At 32.8% G+C, this 12,500-nt stretch overlaps 1 protein-coding gene across 1 annotated transcript in view; it reads left to right on the forward strand.

Annotated features, from left to right (window-relative positions):
• The window catches only part of LOC145260315 (uncharacterized), a 91,242-nt gene that overhangs the window by 11,041 nt on the left and 67,701 nt on the right, over positions 1 to 12,500 (forward strand). The window lies entirely within an intron of this gene.

Consider the following 12,500-nt stretch of genomic DNA (forward strand, 5'->3'; position numbering starts at 1 on the left):
TCAAGTTTGGGGCAATAAAACTTGGTACAAGGATGTTTTCCGGCCGTGTTAACAATGGCGTCACAAACTAAAAGTAAACATTTGCTATATAAATGTCGTTAACCATATAAATTTCGTTAACTATATAAATTTCGTTAACTATATAAATTTCGTTTGCATTTATAAAAAGGTTAGATACGACTCAAAGATGGCGAATGAGAAGTTAAAGTTTGGAGTATGGCGTTAAGTTTTAATTATTGTTACTATAAACATTTTTATACAATTAATTACAAATTGCCAAAAGAAAGTTTGTATTTGCCTTGTTATAATCAAGTTACAATTAAAAATTACAAAAAGAACTATAAGTATAAATATATTTTTCTTTTTCGTTGCTGGTTTAGCCTGGAAGGGAAATATAGTGCAATGATCGCCATATGTTGAATCGGGTACCACGAGTGGGTGGAGGAGGTATCCGTGAAGTAATTTACGCGCGTTTATATTGGTCTGGGATTCCGCGACTGTATGCGCGCACTTTCGCATTCGTACGCATTGGATTAACGGGAAGAAATACTTCTACGTGTAAACCCATCCGAAACAGCTCGATCGCAATGGATGCTGCAGAAGCCGGTTTGTGTGTTTGTGTTTGTTTGTTTGTTTTTTAACGGAGGGGATGAAGATGAACTGGGATGAAAACAAAAAGACAAAAAACAAACAAAAATGATACAGCAGAATTTACAAAGAGGAGACACGTTACGCTTGCGTAAAAGAGTGCGTCTATCATTGACGAGTGATAGAAGAATCGCCTGAGCGACTTTGTGTGTTCGGATAGGAAGAAGGAGAGGAAGACACCGGAAAGAGAGGAAGACACTGAGAGACAGGGAAAGAGGAGGAGGGAGGGAGGGAGAGAAGGTGAGCGTGCAAATTGAATTGGTAAAAGAGTTGTGCGAGTGGGGGGGGGATTAAGGAGAAAAGGGTTTAAAGAAGGAAAAGCGGGTTCGATCAGCAGAGGGTGGGGATGTTTGTTTCGGAACAATAAGAAAGACTGAATAATAAAAAATAAATAGGGCGATCAGTCATCGCTCGGGAGGAAAACACTTTCCCTCAAAGCGACACTGCTGCGAAGATAAGGAAAGAGATAGAGAAAGAAGAGAGAGAAGAGAGACAGTGAGAGGGACAGTAACAGAGTATGAGAGAGAGAGAAAGAGAAAGAGAAAGAAAGAAAAGTAGAAAGAGAAAGAATAAATGCAATTCACCATTTTGTATAAATTGGGCGAAAAACAAGTACATTTTAAAATTGTGGCAACATCATAGGAGTTTTAAAAAATTCACACACGAACACACAAATATATGCACTTAAATGAATATATGTGTGTGTAATTTCCATTTAAAATTCTTATGATGTCAGAAGTTTATGACAACTTTTAAATATAATTGTATGTGTGTGTGTGTATATATATATATATATACATATATATATTTATATGTATGTATATATATATATATAGAGAGAGAGAGAGAGCGAGAGAGAGAGAGCGAGAAAAGGAAAGAGAGAGACAGAGAGACAAGGGGAGAGATTGTGTCTGTGTGCATCTGTTTGTTGTCTCTGTGTGTGCACATTAAATATGTAAGACTCATCAGCGTGGTTGAAGCATACAACCAAGCACATGTCTGTGGATATATATAGGTATATATGTATGCATATATATATATATACATACATATATACATATATATAATTATATATATACATATATATAAATATATATATATATCAATAATATAAAGCTGAATGTGTGTGTGTGTGTGTGTGTGTGTGTGTGTGTGTGTGTGTGTGTGTGTGGTCACGAATAGGCTCCTATATAGTTGACTATTTTAAAAAACTGATTACATATAATGATAGAAGATGTATCGAGACACAGGAATGGGTATGTTTTATCTGGCAGAACGGTGGTTCATTAAAACTGTGGGGTCTGCGCTCGCGCCTGGTCCACAAAATATGGAAATAAAAAATTTAAAAATTAAAAAAAAAACGTTTACAAGTGTTTTTGATATAGATGCACATAAGAATACTTTGATAAGTATGTTTTAACTTAAATAGGGATGGTATAATAAAAGTGTGGGGTCTGCGTTCGCGCCCGGCCTCCATAGAATGGAAATAGGCACACACTTTAATAAAGACTTTTCATATCTATCTGCGTAAGTATACTTTGATAATTATGTTTCAGTTTGAAGAAATATGGTATAATAAAATGATGGGGTGTTCGTTCGCACCTGATCTCCATAGAATGGAAATATGTCACAAAGTTTAACAAGGTTTTTTTAAAATATAGATCCACAGAATATTGTGATAAGTGTTTCAGTGTGAACATGTATGGTATAATAAATTATGGGGTTTATCTATTTTATTTTTACTTTCATCATATTTTACTTTGGTTTTGATACCCCCAAATTAGAAGCTATCTCTTTACAACTCTTCCTTTTCATAACCTATCATACTTTCATAAATCAGAGTCCATTTTCTGTAGGCTGCTTTTGAACCCAGTCAACAACGGGTACTTTTGCTAGTATATATATATATATATATATATATATATATATATATATATATATATATATATATATATAACATTCAAAGATTTATAAATAAAGAAATAGAGCACTCAGCAGATAAATCAGTATTTGTCAAAACATTTTTTAAAATAAAAAAATGAACTTCAAATCAAAGTAAAATGTACTCAAACAAATGTTATTTAAACTATCATATAAGAAAAATGCGTGAAATATTTATAGCATTTTATTACGATTCGTGTTATTAATTTTACTTTTAACGATGGATGCAAAGCTTTAATAAAATAGAAATTTTTCAAGAACTGCTGCTGCCACCTTTTACCATTCTGTCAATAGAAAGAAAAGCAAAAATAAGATTCCAAAGATTTTTGAAATTGAAAGAGAATCAGGATAACAAGATGTCAGAATGAACAAGGAAAAGCGAGGTTATTATATACTAGCATTTCAGCCCGGCGTTGCCCGGGTGTTTGGATGTGTATGTTGAGCAAAAAAAAATAAAAAGTGGTAGTAGGAAGGCAGGCTCGAACCCGTACCGCAAAGGAGGAAAAGAACGGCGTAAAAAAAAACTAACGTTTATGCTGTTACGTCCACCGCCAAATTGGAAGCGACAATTTTTTAAATTAAGGCAAGACAATATAAAGGAGAGGATAACTTTAAAAAATATCGGCGAAAAAAGTGACCCCGCCCTGTAGAAAAGTGCCTAGTTGAAGGTGAAGATATTAATGTTTTTAGCCAATTTTTCGATATTTGTCGTATGAAAGACCAAACTTTAAAACGATACTGATCTTGATAAAATCCGTCGCCTCTATTGAAAGTTTAAGGCAGACATGCAAACAGACATACATACATACATTTATATATTGGTAACTAAAAATTTTCGACCCAAACTAATGAAAAAGCTTGCCCTATCTCTGCATACCCTTTATGTAAAATTTCAAATATTTAGACCAGAAATTGTCTGAGTAATTTGGAAGAGACCGCAGAGGTCAATTTTTTAAAAACTTTGACCCCTATTATGACCCCTTAAAATTTATTGTTTTGGGCTCAAATCAAGTTATTAAGTTAGATCCATGTCCAAGGAACCTATATTTAAAATTTCAAGTACGTAAACCCAAAATTGTCGGAGGAGTTTGGTAGAGTTCTCAAAGGTCAAATCGTTGAACTTTGACCCGTTAATCGCCAAATGTCTGGCTAAAAACCGATCACAAAGATTTTCCCAAATCTCAGTACCCTGTATATAAAATTTCGAGTCTGTAGACTAAAAATTAACAGAGTTATTGCGTAGGGAAATGTACACAGACACACACACACACATACATTCACTTATATATATATATATATATATATATATATATGTATAAATATATATATATATATATATATATATACACATATATATATGGAAAAAATTCACTGCACAAACAGTACCGCCGTACCGCCAGGCATATCAAATCAACAGTAGGTTGTTTGATATGACGGGAAGCGTTTGAAAGAAATATTTATGTTTAGAGCACTATTGAATCGTGATACTTGACTTTTCAGTTTAAACTAAGTGGTACGGGGGGGACATGTTAATCTTCCCCCAGTGCACCGCGATGCGTTCCCAACTAGAGTAGGCAATTAATCGATTTGATTGAAAAATGGGCGATTTCACCGATTTCGATTAGAATAAAAATATAAAAGGTGAAACATTTGTTGATTCTTATTCAACATTTGTTGATTCTTATTCAATCCAGGGCAACGTCAGGTCTCCATGTTTGTATATATATATATATATATATATATATATATATATATATAGAGAGAGAGAGAGAGAGAGAGTGGGGGGGAGATAGATAGATAGATAGATAGATAGATAGATATATGCACAATTCTAAACATTAACATTTTCAAAATATGTATTATTTACCATATATATATATATATATATATATATATATATATATATCATTCACATACAGTACTGTTTCGTTTTATCATAACTCATCAGTGCAGCTAGACTAGCACCTTAGCTTAGCCGAGGATTCAAACTACAACCATCGCGTTGGTAGTCAGCAGTTCTAACCTGTGTGTGTGTGTGTCTATGTACATTTTCCTACGCAATAACTCTGTCAATTTTCAGTCTACATACTTGAAATTTGATGTACAGTGTACTGAGATTTGGGAAATTTGTAATCCGTTTTAGGCCAGAAATGTGGCTGTTAAGGGGTCAAAGTCAAACGATTTGACCTTTGAGAACTCTAACAAACTTCTCCGACAATTTTGGGTATAAACAATTGAAATTTTCGATATAGGTTTCTTGAATAAGGATCTAAATAATGTGATCTGAGCCCAAAACAATAAATGCTAAGGGGTCATAATAGGAGTCAAATTAAAAAAAAAAAAAATACCGCCTTTTTTTTTTTTTTTGCTCATGATACACATCCAAACAACCAGGCAACGCCAGGCTGAAATGCAAGTATATCTATAAAAATGAACGTGTCTGTGTGTGTGTCTGTGTACATTTCCCTAAGAAATAATGTCAATTTTCAGTCTACAGACTCGAAATTTGATATACAGGGTACTGAGATTTGGGAAAATCTTTGTGATCGGTTTCGGGCCAGAAATTTGGCTGTTAAGGGGTCAAATATTTACGATTTGATCTTTGAGAACTCTACAAAACTCCCTCTACCATTTTGGGTCTAAACACTCGAAATGTTAGATATAGTTTCCTTTGACATTGATCTAATTTAATAGCTCGATTTGAGCTCAAAACAATAAAGTTTAAGGGGTCATAATAGGGGTCAAAGTTTTAAAAATTGACTTTTCTTTTTTTTTTTTTTTGCTCAACATACACCTCCAAACACCCGGGCAACGCCAGGCTGAAATGCTAGTATATCTATAAAAGTGAAAGTCCCTTTGTGTATGTCTGTGTACATTTCCCTACGCAGTAACTCTGTCAATTTTCAGTCTACAGACTCGAAATTTGATATATAAGGTATTGAAATTTGGCAAAATCTTTGTAATCCATTTTAGGCCAGAAAATTGGTTGTTAAGGGGTCAAAGTTCAACGATTTGACCTTTGAGACCTCTACCAAACACCTCTCCCAATTTTTGGTATACACAATTGAAATTTTAGATATAGGTTCCTTGGACATGAATCTAACTTAATAATTCCATTTGAGCCCAAAATAATAAATGTTAAGAGGTCATAATAGGGGTCAAAGCTTAAAAATATTTTACCTCTGCGGTCTCTAACAAATTACTCAGACAATTTCTGGTCTAAACATTTGAAATTTTAAATAAAGGGTATTCATAGATAGGGAAAGGTTTTTAATCGGTTTGGGTCGAAAATTTGAGCTACCAATATATAAATGTACGTATGTATGTTTGCATATCTGCCTAAAACTTTCGACATATCCGACGAATTTTCAAACGACAAATATCGAAAAATTGTCTAAAGACATTAATTTTTCACATTCAACTGGGCACGTTTCTACAGGAAGTGGTCGCTTTTTTCACCGATATCTTCGAAAGTCATCCTCTCTTTTCGATTGTCTAGCCTTAATTTAAACCTACGTCACTACCGGTTTGGCGGTGGTCGTATCAGTAAAGACGTCAGGTTTTTCTCGGTTCTTTTCCTCCGGGTTGGAGCCTTCTTTCCTACTGCTTTTTTTTTTCTTGCTGAACACACACCTCAAAACACCAAGAACAAGTATATATATATATATATATATATATATATATATATATATATATATATATATATATATATATATATATATATACGAGAGAAAACAGTTAATAAAACATGTTAAAAAACACTTTGAAATGAGTTAAAAACATATTTAATCTGAAAAGGAAACACGTTACCGTCACTGGATTATTTATCTTCCACAAGACTATGTATTCATGTGTAATCACCTTTTTCTTCACCATATTCCCTCTGCTTCACTTTTTTTGTTTCCAAGTAAGATCTTTGACTTACTTGTTTCATCAAATAGTTTTGCATGCAAAATCCGATCCCGCATTTTGCTAATTCCTACCTTCTGATGAGAAGGAAAGTATTTCTTCGAAACTCCGCGGATTAAGGACTATCCACTTATCTAGTGTTTCCTTTTCATATTACATATGTTTTTAACTCATTTCAAAGTGTTTTTTAACATGTTTTATTAACTGTTTGCTCGTATTATAAGCTCTATATCCTATTTGGTTTTATCGAGCTTTTACATCTGGTTGAGTTTACTTTATAAATTTTAATTCTTTAATATTTATGATATACTTTAATTTTACCATCTTGGATCATTTTGGTAATTTTAATTGTAATTTATATATATATATATATATATATATATATGTGTGTGTGTGTGTGTGTGTGTGTGTGTGTGTGTGTGTGTGTGTGTGTGTGTCTATATATATATATATATATAGTTATTTGTTTGATTTTTTTTCAAATATAGTTACGTTTTTTTTAAATGTACTTTATTTAAATATAAATTATTCAAATATAAATTATTCAAATATATTTTATTTAAATATATTTTATTTAAATATCCTTTATTTAAATATACTTTATTGAAATATATTTTATTTAAATATATTTTATTTAAATATATTTTATTTAAGCCTGCGCAATCTATTATGACCGTCGCCGATTTAAAAATAAACGTTACGGCAATACCATCTACTGGGTTCGTACTTATTATGTTGTTTGAATTTAATTTCATATTAAAATATGTCAAACTATTTTTATACTTAACTATATTTTATGCTTATATTTTTCACTCCTTTATAATGAAAATATATCAAAATACGTAAACTTTTTTTTATTAATTCATTTCTTTAATCGCATAGCATTTCAAATAACTATGTTCATTTAAGTTAATATTTTATATATTTTGCTAAACTTTTTATATCTTTTTAAAATATATTTATTTACAGAAAAGAAACAACGAATCACATTTTTTTTAGAGTTTTCGCAGTTTCACAAAAAAGTGAATGTGCAACAGAAAATAGTTTAACAGTTTTATATTAAAAAAACAATCAATTCAAACAACATAATAACTACGAATTCAATAGATGATATGGGCGAAATATTATTTTTAAATCGGCGACGATCGTAATAGATTGTGCAGGTTTAAATAAAGTATATTAAACAAAAAGTACATTTAATTAAAGTACATTAACAAACCTAACTATATTTGAAAAAAAAAACGTAAATTTGTTTGAAAAAATATATTAACAAAAAAATATCTTAACATTTTGCCCAAATATATAAGTAAGCATTCTTGAAGAATAGCTGAAGTATTGTATCCATTTTGTGCTTCCATACTTCAATTGACAGACCAACCGCGTGTTTGAAAATTAGGGTCTGGTTTTATGCACAATTACCGATTTTTTACGCCGATTATCTACGCTACAGTTTTAACGTAAATTTCATTACATAAGGAACAATTATTTGTTATATACTTGTGTTTTCACTAATTTTGAATTCTGTGGAGTATTTTATTTAATTTGAAGGTTTTCGACTATACTGATTAAAAAAATTTCATTCAAATTTTGCAGAGAGAAGTACTTATAGAGATATAAGGGCCTTATTATGCACTGTAATGCACTGGCTGCCAGGTTTGTACGCATACGCGATAAACAAATCTACTTCTCTCCTACCGACACTCCCATCCTCCAATTTTTTTTAGCATTTGCGGGTGGGTATGCTGATTACAATTATAACAGTTAAATTTGGGGTAATTATTTCCCCCACCCCATCAAAAGAAGTTGTCCACTCTGGAAGCCGTTCTTTACATGGGGATGTCGGGGTGTCTATTACGAACGCATTTCTTAAGATGGGTAGGTTGGATTGTCTATTCCGAAAGCAGCTCTTAACATGGGGAGTTTTGGATGTCTATTCCAAACGCCGTTCTTAACATGAAAATACTCAAAGTGGTGAGATGAAAAAAGTCGTGTTTTAGACATTAAGAAAAGAAAACAAGATAAAACTGGAATTTAATTTAATACCATTGGTAGAAGACTTGAACAACAAACGGAAACAGTTAAAACTGCTAACACTGATTTCAATCACTCTAAACAGTTTATATACAGTAAGAATCCCAAACTTCTAAAACTTCTGTTTTTACTTTACATTATTATTTTAATGGATCAGTTTTTATTTTTTTTATTTTAATAATTCATACTGATTTACGCATTCCTTTAATTGCTTTTTTTAATTCCAAATGTACCTGCATGTTATTGACTCAGATCATCAATAATCGCTAGTGGAAAGCACGGCCGCCAGTGTTCGCAATTGTTCAGGGATGGCAGTGGCCACCACCAACAGCAACTGTAGATTACTTTTTTGCGAGGTGGACGGGGGGGGGGACTGACTTCCACCGGGCAACGCCGGTTCACGAGTTGTACTAGTATAATAATAAATTAATTGCATTAATCAAAATATATTGAAGCATATTTTACGACCGGGCAATGCCGGGTGGCCTAGTAGTATATATATATATATATATATATATATATATATATATATATATATATATATACATATATATATATACTAGCATTCAAGCCCGGCGCTCCCCGGGTGTTTGGAGGTGTATGTTGAGCCCCCCCCCCCCAAATAAAGCGGTCAATTTCTTTTGACCCCTATTATGACCCCTTAAAATTTATTGTTTGGGGCTCAAATCAAGTTATTAAGTTAGATCCATATCCACGGAATCTATATCTAAAATGTCACGTGATTAGACCCAAAATTGTAGGAGGAGTTTGGTAGAGTTCTCAAAGGTCAAATCGTTGAACTTTGACCCCTTAATCGCAAAATTTCTGTCCGAAAACCAATCACATCGATTTTCCCAAATCTCAGTACCCTGTATATCAAATTTCGAATTTGTAGGCTTAAAATTGACAGAGTTATTGCGTAGGGAAATGTACACACACACACACACATAGACACTTTCACTTATATATATATATAGGTATACGCGTCCAACTTGATAAATATAGAGAAAGATACACCATAAGCGTCTCGGTACTATACGAGCATTAGTGAAACTCAACTTAAACGTATACACACACACAAATACACACAAACACATACACACACACAGATTATGACAAATTTGCACTGAATAAGAATTGTTCGCCCATTGTCACTGAGCTAGCGCAATTTTTCCGCGGAAACGATACAGTTATTTTCAATTCTTGTTGCTACATCGAATAGTTTGTACGGCGCACTTCATGCAAGCCGAATCCTTGTGTTTGTCGTAGAAAAGTATTTGCATATCGAAGATGCTTTATTTTTCTCTCGCTCCTCTTCTTCCCGTGTTCATTTCTCCTCTCTGTTGTTGCAATTCAGTAGAATGCGAAGCGGTTGCACTGGAGGAGGGAAGCTGTCGGTGCTATCGTACCAGCCCAGATATATGTGTGTCCGTTATAACTGTATATATACGAGTATGTATGTATGTATGTATGTATGTATGTATGTATGTATGTATGTATGTATGTATGTTTTATTGTTTTTTTTTATTTTCTTCCTGCCAACATTGCCCTGCTTTTTATTGAAACCAACCAAGAGCTCTTTTTTAGTATCGTTGTTGTTCCCTTAAGTGCAATTATCTGGATCTCTTTTGCACTTGGTTCACAGGAATATTAGTTAGATATGACTTCAAGTTATTCTTCATAAGCCCTGTGACACCTATAATAACTGGTATGATTGATATCTCTCTAAGATTCCAGTTTCTTTTCCAAGTATTCACGAGACTTTCATATTTGGTATGTTTCTCCCTTTTAGCTCTGTTGAGACCTCCATCATTAAGGACACTCACTTCAACCACGGTTGCAACTCTCTCTGACTTATTCCATATAACTATGTCAGGTTTGACAGCAGCATTTTCAAGGTAGATGGCTGTAGGGATTACATGGTCGTAATGTATGGCACACAAGTCATTTCCAACTGTTCTTTCAGGTAGATGTTCCCAGGATTTGCTGCTACACTGGATGTTTATTTTTTACAGATAGTCCAGTGGAGGTACATACATACTCCATCATATCTAGCTGTCTAGTAGCCATCTACCAAAAAAACTTGCAACTTGATACCAGATGACTCACACTTTCCAATTTTGTATGTATGTATGTATGTATGTATGTATGATTATTATTATTATTATTATTATTATTATTATTATTATTATTATTGTTATTATTATTATTATTATTATTATTATAACACAAAAAATCCCCGATCGTAGTAGGTACGCTAGGAGTAGTATCAAGTCGTCTGGAAGGACAATTGATAAAACTACGAATCCCCGATGTTTTAGGCGGCCTTCAGACTTCTGCTATTGTAGATTCCACCAACATCCTTAGGAAAACCCTTGATCTTTGAAGCTCCTGTCTTGTAGCCAGGATTGAGGGAATCCCATCCCTTTCCAGGGGGACATCGATAAACGAAATCAGAAGTATTTTTATTATTATTATTATTATTATTATTATTATTATTATTATTAATATCTAAATATTTATTTACTTGTCCATACATCCAGTGTCACAAAAAAATCATCATCACAAACATTAATTTATGAGAAACGAATTATATTCATTTATAGTCGCTCTTTATCAGTTGAAAGTCATTAAAACCATTTCGTCTTTAAAAATTAAAAAAAACATGGCTGTTTGTTTACGGTTTCAAATTTACTATTTTATTTCATAATTATAAGAAATCATGTTGACAGGAAACTGTAAGTTTTTTTTTAAACTAAAAAAAAATGCGCCAATTGATCTACATCTGTTCGTTTATATTTTTTTTTAAATTATTCAGAAATACAAAATAATGTGTTGTGTGTTGAATTTTCATCGAAAATTCTAAAATTTAAAATGAATTCGTTTTAGCTTTAAAAGTTAAAAAAAGAATTTGCTAAAGAAATTGTTTTAAATTTGTTGTTATTTGTTTTATTTCATTTTTTTATTCATTTTATTTATAATGTGTTTTAAAACTTTGCCGCGGAATTTCCATCGGTTCTGCTAATCATCATCATCATCAGCAGCATCATTATCATCATCATTGGAATTCGGGTGCCAATAAGCCTTCCACAGATCCAAGTCACTTTCGGACACGTCGGGTAGAGGCCTGGTTACTGATCTCTCTCTTTCCAGTTTATCCACCCTCTTCGACCTTCTTGACTTTTTGGTGCGGTGTTAGTCGATGCAACCACTAATTTTTTAGTGGAGGAAGGTAATTAATTTACAATTTTGTGGTTACGGTTTTCTTGTTTTTATGTTATCTTTATTTGTTTGTTTTAATTGTGTTGCAGTTTTCTGCATATGACCGGTTAGCGTTTGTAGCTCATGTGGATTGATATCCGCATCCGGGTTCTTTCCTTAAGATTCCATCCATTTTATTCTCTTAGTCTTTCTCCTCATTCTAATTTCTTTCATACTTTTTTCCAGAGTTTCGAGATTGTTCCTAGTGCTCCTTCTATTATCGGTTATATTGACTCTCTTTGTATTACATATACGCTTCAGCTCTCTGGCTAGTTCCGTATATTTGTTTGAGTCTTCTGTCTTCTTAATGTGTACCCTGTGATCTGCTGGAATGGCGAAACCTACGATCTGGCAAGATGAAATATCGACTAGCATGTTTTGTCTCGTACCTTGGTTGTTCGGAATTATTTAACCCTGCGTTATTCACCTGGGTGTTCCAAACATGGAATAAATACAGAATTAAAAATATCATATTTAAGCGTATCTAACGTCTGGCCAAGGCTGGGATGCATGGTACTATACACACATACACACATACACACACATACACACACATACACACACATATTCCATGTGGTGTTTGTACATCCCGATACAATATATATATATAGATATAGTGTTATTATTTTGTAATATATAGTTACTCTTTCTTGTTCAGGATATATCTACGGTATCTGCTCAATAGTTTTAATCACTTGTATCTTGTTGAT

This window comes from Euprymna scolopes, chromosome 36 (assembly GCF_053919585.1).
Source record: "Euprymna scolopes isolate OS-2025 chromosome 36, ASM5391958v1, whole genome shotgun sequence".
Lineage (NCBI taxonomy): Eukaryota > Metazoa > Mollusca > Cephalopoda > Sepiida > Sepiolidae > Euprymna > Euprymna scolopes.